The following is a 21,065-nucleotide window of genomic DNA, read 5'->3' as shown; positions in this document are numbered from 1 at the left end:
AAACTAGAGAGAAGCATATTAATAATTATATTTAACACTTCAACTGTAATTGACATCATATGCTGCAAGCATTTTGCTTGTAACATTTTGAATTTTTGTACATGGGGTGGTGTACATTAAACATTCCCATCTAGTTAACTGTAATTATTTTTTCCATTACAAGGAAAATATATTTCAATTTATTTGTTGTAAAACATTAAAAAATAGCGAAATAAGGATGTTTATTACAAATTTCTGCCAGAATGTTTGTATGACTTTTCTTCCCTAATAAAAATAATTGTATTTTTTTTAACTTTAACACAAACTGTAATATGCTACTAGACATTTCTGTCGGTTTAAGGCCCGGTATTGTCAGTGGTTAAGGTGCTCGACTCGTAACCTGAGGCTCGCGGGTTCGGATCCCCCTCACACCAAACATATGCTCCCTCTTTCAGTCGTGGGGGTGTTATAATGTGACGGGCAATCCCACTATTCGTTGGTAAAAGAGTAGCCCAGGAGTTGGCAATGGGTGGTGCTGACTAACTGCTTTCCCTCTAGTCTTACACTGTTAAATTAGGGACGGCTATTGATTTAAATAGATTAATGACTTATAGCTTTAGAATTTATTATCATTAGCTCAGTATTTCGCTTTTGCAACTTCATAAGAAATTATCGTTAAACGAAGTAATAATGAAATTGAAACACCGTTATCAGTCAATAGAACAAATTAATACGTGTTTCAAGTGTCTTCTTTTACATCTATAATTTTAACAGTTCACTTGTTCGTTTGCACTTTACTTATTTATCAATGTTGGTTCCTGTTTTTTTTTAAAGTATTAATCCAAGAATCATTGACATTATTATTAATACGATCTGAAGAGTTGAGATACATGCATCTACGTTGGACTAACTTACTATCTCTCGATAAACGACCTATGAGCGCATAAGAATTAGTTGTATGTTTTCGGTTTTAAATAAGTTTTGAGTGCTAAGTATTAAATAATTAATGTAGTTTAACTTGTGGATAGTCTGTTTTGATTATGTTTTTGCATTTTAACTTGAAATTTGGTTTAAACATGAAAGAAATAAAAAGAAATGGCGGATATCTCGATATTTGTGTGGCAGGATTTATTTCCTTTGTTAAAAGTGTTCACGTGACAGAACGTAAGAAATTAAGGGAATAATTATTACTTTGTAATATGTTATAAATAGATATTATATGTTCTGTTTGGCAGATCTAGAACAAGGTTACGTTTGAAGGAGTCTGATATGAAACTGCCGAAACGAGTATGTAAATCAGTAAATGTTTCTTGTGGTAAATAGGTGTGACATAGAGATTGTACGTTTTACTTGTCATAAGTATGTTTGTTTTTTTTTAATTTTGCGCAATGGTACACGCGGGCTATCTGCATTAACCGTCCCTAATTTAGCAGTGTAAGACTAGAGGGAAGCCAGCTAGTCATTCCTTCTCTTGGGCTACTCCATTACCAAGAAATAGTGGGATTGAACGTCACCTTTTAACGCCCCACGGCTGAAAAGGCGAACATGTTTGGTGTGATGAGGATTCGAACCTGTGACCCTCAGTTTACGAGTCGAGCGCCCTAACCACCTGGCCATGTCGGGCCGTACTTTTCATTAGACATTAGTATTAGGCCTACCACAGTTTCAAACATTACAGGAGTGAAACCATCTCCACTCTGTCATAAACTTTACTATTAGAAACGAACCGAGTGCTAATTTAAGAAGCTGTTCGAATATTATCTGGTTAGAGTGCAGGACAACATCAGCTGAGCATATCTGTTTAAAAATTATTTGGACTGTTTACTTAATATGTTAGTTACTAAGAGCTAAATATCAAAGCTAGACACAATTAATTTGTATGCATTACGAAATTTAAATTCTTTTGAATAAAGGTGAAAGAGTCTTTTAAAAATAAACTCGTTACGAATTTAGTGCAGGCACAAGATATATAGCATGTTTATAGACTAGGAACTAAGAGTCTATGGAATAGATTTGAAAATAAACCATTTTTGTATATATTCGGTAAGCTATAAATAAGCCCGAAAGGAGGGGTACCTCTAAGCCGAATACATGGAGACAAACTCAGACAGATATGTTTAAAATGACGACACCTGCACCGTTATGTGGCCGGATAACAACAAACCTTTGAATATTGACAAGTTCTTGTTAACGAAAAAGAGATTATTTAATGGGTTGAAGTTATATAAGGAGGATAGCTGTAAGTTTAATGAAACATTCTATATTCGGCATGCCATTTTTGATAAACTTTCGAAAGGAATTCTTTAGGTACACACAAAAGAATAAAAGTAAATCGAGGTTGGTATACACAATCTTCAACTTTTTGACAGTACTTTTCGTAACTAGCTATTCATACCGAAATTAGTTTTTTTAACCTTAAAGTTATTGTTGTTTTTAAGTTGAGATTTTCAACCAGTTTAGTGAGATGATGATAGTTATGCACGAACCTTTCTTAACTTCAAGACCGGATGCAATATGTTGGCTTGTTAACTATTTTTCCAACGATATTTCGCCTTCAATTCTTCTATCAGAATCTTACTTTCACAGTAACGATAACCAGAGTAGCTGTGAAGATTTCTATTATTTGGAATAACTTCGTCGCGCTTATAGATTATCAAAAATTGAATATCAATAAGAAACCGTACTAAGTATGAGATCAAGCTTTTGAAAGCAAGAAACAAACGTAACCTCTACCACCGTATTAGAGTATCTATACCATCGTATTAGAGAACCTATACCACCGTATAAGAGTGCCTATACCATCGTATTAGAGTACCTCTACCATCGTATTAGACTACCTATACCACCATATTAGTGTACCAAAATCACGGTATCAGAGTACCTATAGCACCGTATTAGTGTACCTGTAACACCGTATCAGACTATCTATACCACCATATAAAAATACCTATACCATCGTATCGGAGTAGTTGCAATTGATTCATCTCATAAAAATCAAACACTTGAAATACACAATAATAGCAAAAGATGTCTTTAATTACAGACGTTTTGGAATTATTTGAAATTACCTCCTCAGCGTTAAACCCTCAAAAAATAGTTAAAAATAATCTAACTATGAAAAACAACATCAGTTTTTGACACAATCAAACGTTTAAAAGAAGAAAGATTTAAACGGCAACAACATAAATGAATGTACGATAAAACGGTCATCTTAAGATCCGAACTTTGTGAATAGTTTTCTCTCTAGTAACGAACGTCAATAGCTGGATAATTTATCTTTTATTACAAACCAGTGTTATATAGAAGATACATTGACACCTTTGTAATTTTTCCATCACTATTCACACCAAGAAGTTTTTAGAATATTTAACCTCACAACATCCATGTATAAATTTACATGTAAGATGGAGGAAACAATAACTTAGTTTTTTCTAGACGTTTAGATAAACAAAATAAATAATCTCTATATCACATCTGTCTACCATAAGAAAACATTTACTGGCTTATACGCTCGTTTCGATAGTTTCATACCAGACTCCTTCAAACATAGCCTTGTTCTAAACAGAGCATATAATATCTGTTCTGGCTTTTTCTGTCTTCACTCAGAATTTTCAAAAAATGTATAACATATTAAAAAATAATGGTTACCTCTTTAATTTTTCACAATCTATCACACAAACATTCTAAATAAACAGAATATAACATACCATAACGTCACACATTGTCTCAAAATATCCATTAGTTCTTATTATTCCTTTTGTTGACAAAGTTTGAAATTCAAATACAGAATTCAGAAAATAATCAATACATGTTACCTGTAAGTTAAGCTACGTTTTTACTATTTATGTCAACATTTGGAATTCAACGCTTATTTGAAACCAAAAACCACCTTACCCATCCTTATGCCTTTGTGGGTCGTATATAAATACATTTGTGGCAGCTACAAACCACCTATACTGGTAAAGCTACGTGTCGCATACAAATACGAACACGCAAGAAGGTGAGAATTTCAGCTAGAAGCGATTTTTAGATAACCAATCCGTGTTGGTCTTGTATTTGATTTATTTATTATAAGTTTTTACACGTATTTTTTATATTAAGAAACATGTATGAACACAAGTTTGATGTATATGTACACAAATATGTAAACGTACCTATAAAACTTGGAAGTTTTTGTTTTTGTGATAGAACTTAAAACCGTTCAAAGAAATGCGACTGCTGACTTTGTTGTTTTGTTATTAAGCACAAAGCTAGACCATGGGCTATCTGTGGTCTGTCCACCACGGGTATCGAAACTCACTTTTTAGCGTTGTAAGTCCGCAGACATACCTCTGTGGCACTGGGAGCGTGGCTGATGAAATAAAAATGAACTTAGTTCAGTATTAGATTTGAAATACAATTAACTACAGAACTTGCAGTTTGTTTGGAATGCACCTTGCTTTCTGATTGTAATCTCTGCCAAGAATTTTAAAGTCTGTCAGAGAAATTATGTAGTTTAAATATTTTAGACTGATTTCTCATGTAGTTTTACGCTTTTGTTTGCATATATACGATTACCACAAGCTCGTGGATGGATACCACAAACTTAGGGTTTTTGTAAGATGTGATGCAAGTGGAGATAAAGGGTAAGTAATGGAGTTACCGATCAGCAATGGGATACGTAGCTTCTGCTTATCGCTGCAGGCTAAAAATATATCGGTGCTTGAGAACGTATTAACAGGCGTTAGATTCCCCCTGTTGTACTGAGAGTAGACTGTCCCTCTTTGGACTATTCACCCTCGTGGCTCGGATCTCGACGCCGTCATTCGGTGATATGGCAGCCTTCTTGCTGGTAGTGTGTGTGAATTCGGAGCTTTGTTCAGCTCCGATGGAATGTTAAAAGTGTGAGATATTGGCGGAAGAAAGTTTTGAAGTAGACGTGAAAGAAAAGCATTCAATCAGGTTTAAAACTACTTTGGTCTTTGCTGAGTTTAATTATTTCTGAGCGAGAAGTTTGCTAGTTCTCGATCTGTCAGCTTATGAACAAAATACTACTGTTCAGACTATGATAGTTCTGTGAGAATAATACTCTGATAAGTTGCATAATTAACTTATAGCATCATATTTTCTATGTAAAACTAGCCTGAATGAAGAGGAATGTTCCAAGTTACAAGGTAAATATTTCATAGCTTATTCCACGTGTAAAAAGTTTAAATTATATTTGTATTACTGTTTAAGATTTACTGGTTTTTGAAAAGGAGATATGTTATATACAAAACATCAAATAATCTTATAATTTGATTAATAGATTAATACCAAAAGTTTTAGTCAGCTGCATAGTAAGTATGTGACTTGGCGTGAAGATGGATGGTTTCATATTTATTACTTTACTATTTAGTTTAAGCTTAACATTTATCATTCATTGTCTTTCAACAGTTACTTGAAAATTTAAATACAAGACATAACCTCTCGAATTACTAGTAATTCAACACGTATGTTCAACGGAATGTATTAAGCAGAGATTTTGAGGAACTTAAACATTATTTATTCTATCCGGAACTGTTCAGAAGCATAAACCGCTTTTTTTATAAATCAGTCTGAATCTGTTTAAGTTATAAACTACACATTGGGTTGTAATTATTTGAGATTGGACTGAAATTACTTGGAGATGTTAAAACGTTAAAAATGCAGGAAGATATAAATGAATTGTGAATCAGATTTATTTTGCCTGGTTTGGTTTATTGTTGTAAAATGGTTTACAAGGATTTGTAGGTTTCGAAACGCTATCCATTGATCATCAAATCCACGAAACCCAAAAGAAACTCACTGAATTTAAAAATACAGTGGTAAAATATCTTCATGTCCACTTGTCAAAAACGTAAATAAATAAAACAACGTTCAGTGTCCATCCTTATCCATATTACCATTCGTATTTAATGAAAAGCAATGTTTTAAAACATATACCTGGTTGTATTGTGCAACATAAAACATACCGTGTATATATATATATGTATGTGTGTATGTGTGAATACAGAAACATCTTTGATATCTTTATCTAGTGCGAATAATTTAACTTTAATAAATTAACATTATCAGCACACGAAGGGTTTACGTGATACAATGAGAAATGTAGTACGAATTCTGTGAATGTTTCCTGCGCAATAATAGGAAACCAGGATTACATATCTTTGTTTATCAGTATGTATTCTATGCATAACGCGCTTTCGAGACGTTTTACTTGTAATTGGATGGAAATTGATGCTGGTCAGAGAAACAAGGTTAAAACGTATTAAAGAACGAAATCGTTTCATTCGTCCTGATATCAAGGTGAACAATGGTTTTTCATCGAAGTCATTTTTATACAGATCTTCATAGAAATAATTCAAAATATAATAATCTGCCATAGCAAAAGTATTCATTTATCAAGAGGTAAAAACACAGTAAAATATTAAGCCTTGTGTTATAAAGCTTATATCAACAAAACCAATAAATAAAAAAAGATTTCAGTTATTGTTGTAAAGTATTTTGATCGCAGTATACATTCGATGTAACATACTGATATAGTTGTTAACATGGAAATCGCTAGAGTTTATGAAAGAAGCGTTTTTCCTATAAATTGAAGTTTATATGTTGACCAGAAGAAATTATATACAGAGCAACTGTGTGTGCTGATTTATTGATTAACTATGATGGACGAAGATAATAATCGTATTGATAGTAAAATTATAGTAATTAAGCTACAATGAGATTTAATTTACTTATTAACAATACAAAGAGTTAATTACACATACAAGTAGATGTGTTTTAGGTTTACCTATTGACTGTTTCTGTTTTTCACATTTCCAAGAGTTCTCGTTTGTAAATCTCTGGTCTTCTCCAAGCGTGTCCTACTTTGTTTTACTTAAATACAGTTACTGCACAATTTCTTCGCTCAGGACTGTATTTTTAAACATTTATCATTTTCCCTATCAGGGTTAGATTTTACTCTTATTTCCATTCAGGTATAGTTACCGCTTATTTTATCTTATTTATTTTTGAAGTGTATAAACTTGTAGTTTATAGCCTCTCTCAAGTCTGATTCAGTATTTGTTTTATACCTCCCCACAATCAGTCCCTCTGCCGGCCGTGTTAGTACTTACTTCTCAAATATCCCGGAATATTCATTACTTTCATTTTACATAGGCCTCATAGAGTGGTTATGTCTAAGTTTACGTCTAATTACGAATTATTTTAATTAATATTATTAGGCCTCGTTACTCGGTGTTTCGCCCCTAGGTATGTGTAGCTACTTACAGTGTTTCTCAGGCCTGTACATGTATTTACTGCTTACTTCCACTAGGTCTGCTAAATAATTTACCGCTTAGTTTCTTCAGGTGTGCCCGGTCCTTTACTTTATTGCTTACTTCGATCAGGTCTACTAAATAAGTTACCGCTCAGTTCAGTCAGATCTGGCCGAACCTTTATTGTTTACGTTCCTCAAAGTAAACCAGAAGGACTGTCTATGATTTCTTTAATGTGCCATACGGCATCTGAAACACTTTTGCAGAAATGTTTACTTTTCTTGATTTTCTAGGATTGTGTAGCGGGTCTTCTAACCAATATCTAGTGTATTGTCACGGTCAAGGTACATAAGTGTGCCCGTTTGCGACCACTACAAAAGAATTTCTGCTGTTTGTTATCTCGTCACGTACGACATGATAACGTCTGTATGTTACCCTAACTTAATATTTAGATAGATGAAGTTACAGATCAGAAACAAATAGAAATAGTAAAATAGAATAAGTTTAGAAGGCGTGTAATATAATCCAGTTAAAATCGAAACGGTTGTTCCTAAACAACTTGTTAATATAAATAGCGTGTCTGACGTATACCAGTCGTACGGAACAGGCCTTGATAATTGGTGAAAGTCCTTCTAGGCATTAGATACAGAGGATAGTATGATTAACGTTATATGTTTTTTTTAAACCTTCACTCGAAAGTCCGTATTAATGATATACTGTATAATAGAGTGTACAAATTAACGTATTCTCAGTTTAAAATATATATATAATAGACATAACTTGCTCACTCATTATGTTCAGATTAAGTAAAATTTACCCTTACAATTATGTAAAAAAATGGAAGAAATTTAATTTAAGGAGTTTCTTATTTAAAATTATTTTTGTACATATTTTGACGGGAGCAAGATATATGTTTGGTTTGGAATTTGACGCAAAGCTACACGAGGGCTATCTACAGGAGGGCTATCTGCGCTAGCCGTCCCTCATTTAGCAGTATAAGACTAGAGATAAGGCAGCTAGTCATTACCACCCACCGCCAACTCTTGGGCTACTCTTTTATCAACGAATAGTGGGATTGATCGTAACATTATAACGCCTCCACGGCTGAGAGGGCGAGCATGTTGGTGTGATGAGGTTTCGAACTCACGACTCTCGGATTACGAGTCGAGTACCTTAACCACCTGGCCCTGCCGGGCCATCTGGGTGGAGTCTTTGTTGATATATTTACAAAGTGTATTACGATTCTGTAGATTTGTCATCACACGTTATCCTTTTAAATACATTTTAAAATGTATTAAGATGTAAAACCATTAACCTATGATGTGATTTAGATTTATAACTCTACTTTAAAGTGTTAATTTGAGATTTTGTTTAATTTTATAAGATTTTTTGGTTTGATAAAGTTAGTTTAAAATTGTCTTAGCGTTATATACGTCAAAAATTATATGTGTACTTTGAAATAAAAAACAACTACTAAAATGAATTAAACTCACTTCAGAAAAGATTAAATTAATTAGATGAACAGTGTTGTCTAACTGGTAAATATCTATGTAGATATACTTCCACAGCGTCCCAGAAAAAATGTGTTTTCAGAGTAAATAGAACCAAAATTAAGAGCAACAAATATTTCTTGGTTTTAAATTTCAAATGTCATGCGTTGTTGTATCCTACAAGGTGCATAATTATACTCGTAATTCATGGCATATTGTCGTTTTACTGACGCCACAAAAGTAGAAATTGAAGTATTAAATATTCCTTATGTGACATTATTTTTAATGTCTACTGATGAGTAGCATCAACACTAATATCTGATCTGTATAGCGGTCCGAGTTATTGATAAGTGACAATATCAGTAATAAAAAAAGATAAACTTGCCTTATTTGCAAAGGAACTTGAAGAAATGAAAGTAATGAGTGACCTCGTCCAGGCGGTATTCGTCTTATGCATCCAGGTACATGTAATACTTGTGGATTCTTACAGATATTATACAAGTTATTGTAGCGTTAATGAAAACAAACCTGTATGGACCCTACCAGCTATCACCTATACGATCTATTTTATTATTGCGTATCTGAAACTAAATGTACATCTAATGAGAAAGACAACTTGTACAGCTGTCTCTTTTAGATGTATTTGTAACAAACTTTAGGTTTACCTGAATACATTGATAACAGATTACTTCAATCAAGCTGAGATAGAAACAAGTTTAAAGAAGGAATGGAAATAAATGTTATCTTCTTGTTTGCGAAGCTTTGTGTGCGTTTTGATATAACACGGCTTTGATCAGCTATCATTTGTCACCAGAAGCTGTCACCTTCCTTATTCAACCAATTAAAAATTGAGGTTATTGTGCGTCTAGGTGGCGGCACTGGTCCTTGACCAATGGTATGGAAAAGCACGTTGGTTATTCTGTAGCACTCGTAGGAAATAATGCTTGGGACTAATATACTACGATAACCTTGTTTATTTATTTATTCTAGGATTCTTGAACAATAAAGTTAAACCGTACGAAAACGTGCTGTACGTTCAACATTCTATACTGTGGAAATTATTTTCATTCTTCCGCCGTTAAACGTACTGTATATTTAGAATTCCTTATCTTTTGAAATTACTGTTCCTTTAATACTAAAGTGCTGTATTAGTACTCCTCCATGGGTGGAGTGCTCTACATTCAGTATTTTGTACTGTATATAAACTCTTATCATTCCGTGACTAGTAAAGTGCTGTATGTTCAACATTCTATGCTGTGCAAACTATTATTACTTTCCCACTAGTAAAGAACTTGAGATCTGGTGGTTGATCTTTACATACCTCGTGGAAAGACTAAGGTTTTGTGCATTCCGGTTACAAACAACTTTGAATTAATGGAACTAAAATTATGGTATATTTAACATTAAATATACTGTTTCACCTTTTTGTAAATGCTCGTCAAATAAGAACAACAGTTAATGAAACATTTAATAGTGCTAGCAAAAAATATTATTGAAACATTTAACAAAATTAAACAATTTTATTTGGGATCGAAATAGGATTCTCTCTTGCAAGTCAAACAATACTTTTCTCAAATAGTGCAATTAGAATAACTTTGTTATTTTGTATTACTATATAACCATGTACAATGATTACTTTAAATAGAACTTATTGTAGAAACTAGTTATCTAAATAACCAGAAATGCCCGTCGTGAAGACTGATGAAATTATTTTAAATCCATCACACATAGGAAAGTTTTTCACTGAGTAGCTTAACTGTGAAGAAAATATCTTCCTATTTAACTATTAATAATAACGTGTTCACAACATCTCGAGTTAACTTTTAAAACCACCAATCATATTTTTCCGAATACAACAAAAATTATTTTACCTCATCAGATCAAGAAATAAAAATACCATAAAAATTGTGACTTTTTTCTCTCTAACAGTCGTTTTGCTGCTAAAGTATCGTAGAATAGTAACTATGTAATGACAGAGCTTAACACTGCTTTACTTGTGTCATGATAACATCACTAAAATACTCTCACCATCAACATTTCTAGCATAATTCACACAGGATCTCTCCCTTAAACAGAGGTACTACTAACTTCTTGAAGGTCCCTCGCTGGTACAGCAGTAAGTCTACGGACTTACAACGCTAAAATCAGGGGTTCGATTCCCCTCGGTGGACTTGACAGAGAGCCCAATGTGGCTTTGTTATAAGAAAACACACGCACACACTTCTTGAAGGTGTTTTACACACCGTTGGAAAGTGAAAAATATGCTGTATTCAAAGGTGCAATTCCTGTCATACAGTTGTAAGTTATGAGCAGTCACAGACACGGGGCTTCGAAGCGGCCTCTCCATCTTACCAGCAACGGTTACATACGCGAACTGATTATCTCTGTTTTCTTTTCTTTAAAAAAATATAAAATCAAATTATACGACCTTCCTTCACTGTCTGCTTCAGACTGGACCTCGTTCTCGATATTATTATCTGGTGAAAGGTTACTACTACTATTAGAAATACTGGTAAATACTGTTCTTGTCAGCACCAAAGCTATTTTGAGTTCCACCACAACGTTCTTTGTCTTGATAGATGAATTTGGCTCAACAAGAGTGGTCGTAAAATCCATTGTTATCGTATTCACAGAGGTGTGCAAGTCGAATATTTCGGAACCTTGCACATGCAGGTAAGCGACAGGATAACGGTGAGTGATAAAGATGTATTGGGGAATAGCAAAACTTTAGTCACAGTCAACGGGGCTGAGAGCTATCTGACGTAAAGCAACACGAAATACTCTCATAAAACATGGTGTTTCCTACTGGTAAACTGTAAGTTGTAATTGTAACATATCATCGTATACCACATCCTGTAAAAGTTTCGTCTAAATCGGATAAATCCAGAATTTATTATGTCCACATCCGAATCCTGTTACCGAGACAACTCTGGTTGAAAAGGAGATCCCGGGTGATTTATAAGGTGACACTAAGCCTCTAATTTTCTGTTACTGTGCTGTTGTATACTCAATGTTAACACTCAATCCAAAGAACATGATGAAAGGACAAAATGTCATTGATATATTTAATATTCTTGTGTATTCTATTATTCTAGTTATTTTTCACTGTTACATGGACGCCTATATGGATTCAACAGCTCACCAATACTATTATAAAATACAAAGAGTACTGCAGTTATTATGTAAGAACACAAAAAAATATTCAAAGGAGTTAACTTTATGAAACTAAATCTGAGAAGAAAAACTACGCAAATTCTAAGCACGTTCCCACTTGATACAATGAACTTAACCTTGGGGGATTTGTAAAAGTTGAACATTCGGTTTCTAATGTAAAGTGATCCCCGCTAGTACAGCGGTAAGTCGACAGGCTTACAACAATAAAATCAGGGGTTCGATTCCCCTCGGTGGGCTCAGCAGATAGTTTGATGTGGCTTTGCTATAAGAAAAAAACACACACGCAATCTAATGTAATGTAAAAATCTACAAAAAAGTAAAAAAAAAAACAAATACGATCCACGAGTAACTAGAGAAAGCTGTGGCCTCTGATTCACAATAATGTACTTGTGAACGTTATGTAACTGTAACGCAGAGAGGGCCACCTGTCAGAGAAAGGAATAAAATTATTACTATGATACTTACGATCTTGTTATTGACAGTTATAAATAGACGAGTTATGTTTTTAAATTTGACAGTTGTAAAGTTTAGCAAAATAAGGGTAAATTATTGAATGATGAGAAATGTGTGATTTCCATGGCAACATTTTTCTTCATCACACTTAATCTCTTGTTATAGCCAACAACATCGAAACAACAGTAATAACAGCCATCTTTATTGGTTAGTGTTTCTTTAAAGTACTGTGTTCTATGACATATTTTCGCTTGAGTATGTGCATTAGATGCACACAAGTTTTTAGAAGTTAAATCACTTTTAGATCTGCGTGTTTTTTTGTGTGAATGGAAAATATGCTAATAATGGTTTTAATATAATATTTCTTGCTGCTATAAACCATGTGCATCGCTATCCTGTATGAGTGTATTTAAAACCATTTTTAAATAAAAGCGGAAGCATGATTCAAAAGAACGTGCTATGAATAATTTAGACGGTTTCTAATAGCAAGTATTTTTGTCACTGCAGTTTCCTTTGAATTCCTTACAGCCCATTATATAAGTTAAATATTATACATTTATTTATAATGTCTACCTTACAGTAACTACCTTTACAGAAAAGTGTATTTAATCATAAAAGTTTCAGAGTTTTGAGTGACAAATAACATGTACATGTTTCTTGAGTTGGAAGTTGAAATAATATGAGTACTTTGAAACATCTTCCAAACATTTTTTTGTGAATGAGAAGTAACAAAAAGTGTTGAACCATTAATTGGAGTTTTTTAATTATTTTATTGTTACCATAGAAAAAAAGGCCAGTTATTTAATGATACACACACGGTATACATTATTTGTGTAAAAACTATCTGACGTAGAATAGATGGATAATAATAACATATCCGTTTCTATTTCTGTTTTTTATGATAGGTACGTGTTTAGCTTCCAAACATAACTTATAGAAATGTACAGCTCTTCCAGTTATTTGCGTTTAAAAGTGAACTATATAACTCAATGACCTTTCGTTTTAGTTTATTTCTATTAACTTTGCAATTTTTAATGTAAGGTGACTTATGTTTGACTTGTACTTTATCTTGTTACAACCATTTATTACACACCTGAACGGGACTCGGCATGGTTAGACAGCTAGGGCGCCCTACTTGCAATCTGAGGGTTCAGTGTTCTAATCCCATCCCCACCAAACATGCTGCTATTCGTTGGTAAAGAGTAGTCCAAGAGTTGGTGGTGATGACTAGCTGCCTTTCCTCTTGTATTTTACTGATGAATTAGTACGGCTAGCCAGATAACCCATTTGTAGCTTTGCGCGAAATTCAAACCGAACCGTTAGTTTTGGCCTTGCAAATTATAGAGTTATATTTTCCTGATGTTATTACGGATATGTTATTAGTTTGTTGCAATTGGTGGTAAACTTCTACCGACCATTGTTTTAATTTTGGTACCTAGTCACGAAGAAATTGACTTACTGAGTCGTTGTATCTCAAAAGTGAGGTTTCAACTATTGGACAACTTTTAGAAGAACGTGAGCGGCAGTGCTACATACGTCCACATGTAGAGAACTGACTATTTGTGTACTATCATATCAACGTGTTGCACATGTGTAGCATATTTCATCAATGGTAAAAAAATTATCACAGAAAATTAATACTCTAATAAACTGTCACAACGCGTACTGGCTGAGCGATTAATTTGTAACATATTAATATAATAATAGTATCTAATAAACACAGCAAATAACGCAAGACTAAAAACCCTGCTTGCTTCAAGGATATTAAGTGCAAATTGTGTGCACGTTGAATTATCTTCAAGTATGTTATTTTAAATTTTAAGTCTTGTTAAAAAAATTAAATTGTCCGAACATAACATGATAGTTTTGAGAATCACCCTAGAAATTGCATGGTTGCATGTTTAATCATACACAAGTTTGTGTGGACAGGAGAAGCCACTCAACGATAGAATTAAAAATGTTTACAAATATTTTAGTAGTTATCATAGGTTAAACATATTATCAGGGAATAAGAGCGCCACATAGTTACTCAAAGTAATAACTGTATAAAACACGTGAGAGACAACAAGCGTGATGAGCCACATTATCAAAATTATGGTTGAATGGCTTTATGGCGTTAATCTGCTCTCAAATAATAAAATTGATAACAGAAGAAAAGCATGGTTTTGTTACATATAAAGAAAAAATATATATGCACTGTTCACATGCAAGGTAGTACCAGAAAGTGCTATAAAAAACCCCAAACCGTGTACCTTTACTTCTTTGACTATATTAAGGCACTTGACAAAGTGAGTCACTAAGAGCTGATGAGTATGTTCAAGAAACTGGATACTGACGCAAAAGGTCTTCGATTAATGAGAAACTTTTTTAATGCCAAGAAACTGCAATTATAATAGAGAGAAATATAAGTGAATGGAGTCAGAGAATGTTGTGTTCTTTCCTTTGACCTTTTATTACTGTAAAGCGAAATCATCCTTAGAGGAATATCTGACTTGAAAGTCGTGACAAGCAGTGGACAAAATATAATCATTCTACAATACGCTTATGATACTGTACTTATAGATAAATAGATGGTGATTTATAAACAATATTGAACAGAGTCGTGTCACCGATAGTGAAAGACTTGATGTCTTAATTAATCACGAGATAATATAATGTATGGTAATAACAAAAAACGCCAATAAAAATGTACAATAGCAATAGATGAAAAGAAGTAACGCAATAGAAAAATTCCGTTACTTGAGAAGCTGCATTACATCAAGTAGGAGAAGCCAGTCAGAAATGAAAAGAAGATGAGTAGTGGTAAAGACAGTTTTTCAGCTAATGGTAATTGTGCTGAGGAATAGAAGTGTTACCATGGGAACTGAAATGCATTTTTGGAAATGTTACGTTTGGTTCGTTTTTTTTTTATATGGATGCGAAATATGGACAACTAGTAAAGCAGATTTGAAGAAGTGGAAATGTGGTATATAGGAGGATAATGAAAATATCTTAAAAACAAACAATGACAAATGAGGGAATGTCTCATCAGAAGAGTTTAGAGGTCTTTTATGAACATAATAAAGAATAGGCAACTGCCGTTTATAGGACACATTGTGAGAAGAGAGGGTAAAGATAATTTTACAAATGCAGGCTAGATTGAAGGAAAGATGTTGGTGGATGACAAAAGTTCAGTTAGATTAATAACACCAATAATTAGATGGAAAGTAGAAATATCAACATAGACTTTTCACAGACTTTCAGAGATCGAAATGGATGGAGGGGAAATATTGTTAACGTTTGTAACTGACGTTGTGCATTAACTTACTTTAATTATATAATAGGCAATAAATATTTTCCAATTAATTTAACATGATAATGTTACATTACCTTATCAAACATAAAGAAGGCTTAACGCTCAATAAGCAGTAGATGCTTTCGAATGAATCTACCATGGTAATGGCACACTGTCTTGTTAATTATGACATAAATGTGGAGTAACTGTCAATGGGCCTGTGCTACACTCATTACCTCAAAGGCGCATTTTAGTTAAGCAAAAATACGAAACTCTTCCCCTCTAGAGTTTATATTTATTCTTGATACCTTACAATATCTTATAAAAGTTAAAACTAGGTTTATCATTTATTTATAGTGATAACATACTAAAGTGTATATCGTAATGCTTTAAAAACACACGTCAAAGTTATTGCATTAGTTTGTTTCAGAATATTTGTTACACTGATTTCTGACAGTAATACCTAAACCTCTGAAATATTTAGACCTTTATCCAGGTGGTTTAGCCGTGAACATGATGGATGATTATTAATAAAAGTCTGGCTCCAATCCCCGCAGTGGGCACAGTACAACTAGCCCAATATGCAGGTTTGCACTAAAACAACCAAAATAATAATACGTTTTACAAACTTGTATGAGGCTTCATAAATACTGTAAGTTTATTTCTCCTATCTATTTTTATTTCAATCACATTATGCATTTATAATTCGGTTATGTAGTTGTATTAACTGACGATATGAATCTAACTACCTCTTGTTAGAAGAGGAATCAGTATAAGTGAAATGTTGCGGAAATGCAACTTACCCCCACCCCACCCCTATCCATCTTGTGATTAATTTCATGATTAACAACAAAACCATATGATAACGTTTTATAAATATTTTGTGTGTGATTCTTATGTTACCAACGGTTCTGCAACTATCAAAATTACTACGTAAATTATTCTGAAGGCTACGTTTAAAAAGATCGATGACCTTTGTAGGTTCTATGGTTAAAAATATTTTAAAATGATCACAATTCACGTGTCTTCTGTAGATGTTTTACAAATAACTAAAATTAAATCTGGGTATCATGTATAGCTGTATTTTAGTAGAAATATATGTCTTTTTGACATCTTTGTAACAAGTGAATGAAGAGCTGTTTCTGTAATTTACATCATGGACAAGTTTCGTGAACTCAGTTATCCTTAATGAGTCTATTGATATGTCTCAGATGTATTGTTGTTCGTATATTATAACATACTCCCCTTTGTTTTTACCCATGAGTTCATAGAGTTCTCAATAAAGTTTGTAAGTATTCGACGTTTGAGTCAGATTACACGGGTTTAAAAAAATTGTCCAAGATAAGACCCGTAGTTTTCATATTACTGAATGAAATCTGCGTAAAGCAAGCACTGGTTCCCTCTTTTTATTATCATTTAATGTAGGCCACATGATAAGTTGGACAATAGGGAATGGTGCTCTGGATGACGTCATGGTGAGCTGGTGCTTTTCCCCTGCGATGTGATAAGTATTTGATTCATGTTCTGTCAGATTTGATACGCAAATCTGTGAAACTTTTTTGCACATAAAATACTCGCTACATAATACCAATGGAGCGGAAAATAGAGGATTGTAGACACTGGATTACGCAAAGTCTCAAAGTTAGGTTTCCATGCTTCAGCAAACTGAGCTTTATAACAAGGACGATTACTGGATAGGTGGTTACTATAGGCAATTTTTTATTGAGCAGCTGGTTGATTACTATAGATACATTTTATTGAACTATCCATCTATAACGAACAGTAGTTTTTGTTACACAATTCTATTGTACTCTACTATTTTGTATTAAAAGATATCAGTTAAAGATTTTACAATTAAAATGAAACAACAGTAGGTTCGCAGACAATGATTATAGGCATAGTGAAGTGGTTTTTTTAACATTTGAAAATATACTCAAGTTTCAAGAGAGCGTTGATACCAGAAAAGGACAATCTGATGTTCTGTTGAAGAAGTAGTATATTCCCCAAAAATAAAACCACTTCATTATGTTTATAAAACAATGTCTGTGAATTTATTATTACATTAGCTGTGTGAAAGCTGGTTAAAATGTCTTATTTCTACTGCCCTATAGATCCTACGAAGTGTTTTGCTAAGTAATCATATCCTTACAAACCATGTAAAGTGTCTTAACAAATAAAGTTGGCCCTACAGACTATACTAAATGTCTTAATAATTGAAATTGTAAAAAAGTTTCTTGCTAAATGATATTGACCTTAAAGACAGCAGAAAGTGTATCACTAAGTAATTCTGATCCTACAAACTATACAAAGTTTATCGCTAAGTAATCCTGATCTTACAAACTATACAAAGTGTCTTGCTAAGTAACCCTGATCCTACAAACTATACAAAATGTATCGCTAAGTAATCCTGATCTTACAAACAATACAAAGTTTATCGCTAAGTAATCCTGATCCTACAAACTATACAAAGTTTATCGTTAAGTAATCCTGATCCTACAAACTATACAAAGTTTATCGTTAAGTAATCCTGATCCTACAAACTATACAAAGTGTCTTGCTAAGTGAACTCCTGCTTACTTACAAATTATACGAAGTGTCTTATTAAGTGCTTTTGGCCGTGCAGGTTACACAAAGTGAGTTGCTAGGTAATTCTGGTCCTATAAACAATAGAAATTGTCTTGTTAAGCGATGTTGGTCTGGCTAACTGCTGCTTTCTTATATCTTAGATTAGTGAAATCTGTTCCATCGTGCAGAATTACTCAAGTGTTTTGATATATTGGTATAGTTTTATTTTATTATTATGCTTCCTTAATTAAATATTATGATGTGCCTTTTTGCTTGCGTTTTTTTATTGTGTGTCTCAAATTATGTGGGAACAGTAACAGTAACATAATGTGATATATATTATATGTTTTGATTTTGTCCTAAGCTTATGAAAAAAATGTATTTTCGAAACACTTCAATACTCAGATAATTCAAGAATCGTAGTGATTAATGTCTCATGTCATGGCCGGTTGTACTTTAATAATCGTACGTTCTTGAGGAAAGCATGAATGTGTTGTTTGTTTCTTCCTAAATAAATATGTGTGGATCTCTAAGTGACAACGTTAAAAACGTGATAACGCGATATACTATTTAAATGTCAGCCTAGTACAATCGCTTCAGGTTTGTGCACGTGCTGAACAATAGAGTCCCACAAAGTTCTTTATCTATAACCTCTCTTTACAGAACGTTCGTTTCCTGCTGATTTTTCCGAATACACACCAAGCACGAAGTATCAGCTACCTTGGCTTACAGGTATAACTCTTAACATTTTCATTCATTATAGAACGGTCGGTAAACAAAACACACCTTATATTCAGAAGGGACATCATTTACTGATATCTTTCTCATTTTGTCGACAGCAAGTAGTTGTTTGCGTCTAAGAAACACTTATGAAACTTCCAAAGTCCATTTTAATGCTCTAGACACCTATATCTAAGCCCATTTTCTGTGTTTGTTATGAAAATAGCGTGTTTTATTTTTATTTTGAGTTCAATAGAGTCAAGCCAACATTGTTTTGAAAGTGATAGCCGTGTAACGAAGACTCCCTCTTCAGTTAGCTAAACAAAATAAATCTTCGAAGAAATAGTAGGTAAATGATTAAGACGAAAATAGTAAGTGGCTAATTAGACAGATGTTCTAGTCTATCATCACTCAGCTTTTATACCACATGTGAAACTAGGTGGCGCACAAAAGAAACAGTTGTAGTTCATAAACCTGTTACAACAGTATAAACTCTAGAACTTCTTACGGATAATCATATAAAAGTAAAAACATTGGTAGTTTTTATGGCATTGCAACATACACTCTGTTCTGTTACAACATGCTTGTGTGGTGAACAAGCTTCTACCACACCCACGCGTCGTTTTTTGATAACGTGTGATGAAATATATTCCCTTGACTAAAGCCATTTAGAACACAGTCTGTACACACTGTAAAAATGTAAACATTCGTATGTAAAGCAGGATTTAGTGATGATGTGAAAGTTATTTTAATGGCAACTTTTAAATATGTGATAACAAAAATCAAATAATAAATATTTGTGGTTAATATGAATAAATTACATGGTGTTATTAATCCTTATCCTAGTTCTGATTAATAAATCACTTTAAAAAGAATTGACAAAAATCACACCTCACGAGCTCATTCTGTTTAACACCATAACAACTGGTAGTTTAAATAGTCTCACAAACGTTATAATATCTATCCTCTTCCAGCCGGTTAGAATAGCTTTGATACTAAGCGAAATGTCTTATCGCCACTGGATATTGGCAGATAAAGTGTGGTTGACATACTGTTTTTAATACATATTTCTTAACTTTCAGTAATACGTTTTTAGGATACACAAATAAAGTCTTGCGAAACCTACATCAAGAGAACGATCGTTACGTTTCAATGAAAGACAGGAAGAAGACGATGCTTTCGTATAATTGTATTTGGTTATTGATTAAGTTTAAGTTTTGTGGTTAAGAACAGTATACGCATGATAACCACATATCTTGTAATATAAAGTCTAACATAACATGAACATATAGATCAGATAGAAAATGCAACGTGCATTAAGAGTTTCCTAATCAATTAAGAAATTGTGAATAAGCATGAATAGTGAAAATACATATGAAAAGGTTAAACATACGATACAAAAGAATACATCAACATGTACAAATGTGAGACACGTATTCCTATAAAAATATGTAAAATGTAATTTTCATTAGTGAAACAAAATATGATGTTAAACGTAACTTTTACTCAAACTTGGTTTTACGAGAAAATCAAGATAATATGGTTAAACCGGCTGTGCCATAAGCAGTGTTGTGAGTTAAATGTAGGAACATTTAGACTGGAAAGGTCCTCACATCACGTGTACTAGTCAATTCATATTAGAAAACATTAAGCAGGATAAAAAAACAGACTTGATAAAAGGAATTTCAAAACGGTTTCATCATAAACCTCAAAAATATATACTTAAAAAATTATTCTATGTTATACAACTTTCAGGTTTGACGTTTCACTTGAACATAATGTTATTGTGTATATATATCTGCCATAAACAAAAGTTAATAATATTACAGCATGTGTTGATAAGTTGTATAGATCACGTGATGGGAACATTAAGTTCTGAACAAGGATTTGAATAATTAGAGGATTCTCATAACCTAAATTACATTATCAATTATTTTGAAACGTGGGATAAAAATTTTGCTCGTGGGTTAACCACTGAAGCTTCTTTGTCGACTGGAAATCAATCACTTTAATGAGAAAGTGTGGTGTTTAGAGATATTACCTGTTGAGTAGAAACACATTTCTTTTGGTTTTGGTTTTCAGACCCGGCAGGATGGTATGGAAATGTAGTGATGATGTCATAGAGTGTGATGAAGATTCTAACTCTTTCTA

At 33.1% G+C, this 21,065-nt stretch overlaps 1 protein-coding gene across 6 annotated transcripts in view; it reads left to right on the top strand.

Annotated features, from left to right (window-relative positions):
* Positions 1-21,065, top strand: part of LOC143222942 (uncharacterized) — a 166,661-nt gene that overhangs the window by 101,895 nt on the left and 43,701 nt on the right. For 2 of the 6 annotated variants that reach the window (XR_013012592.1, XM_076450170.1), the window contains exons 1-2: positions 4,726-5,132; positions 18,858-18,926. The exons of 1 other annotated variant lie outside the window; for it this stretch is intronic. The gene's annotated coding sequence lies outside the window, so the exon portion shown is untranslated. Of the gene's footprint in view, positions 1-4,725; positions 5,133-18,857; positions 18,927-21,065 lie in introns of those variants that run through there. 3 more of the 6 variants (XM_076450173.1, XM_076450172.1, XM_076450171.1) reach the window with 2 other exon arrangements.

Source organism: Tachypleus tridentatus, chromosome 8 (genome assembly GCF_004210375.1).
Source record: "Tachypleus tridentatus isolate NWPU-2018 chromosome 8, ASM421037v1, whole genome shotgun sequence".
NCBI classification, from domain to species: domain Eukaryota; kingdom Metazoa; phylum Arthropoda; class Merostomata; order Xiphosura; family Limulidae; genus Tachypleus; species Tachypleus tridentatus.
The sequence above is the reverse complement of the archived record's forward strand: the minus strand, read 5'-3'. Positions and strand labels throughout refer to the sequence as shown.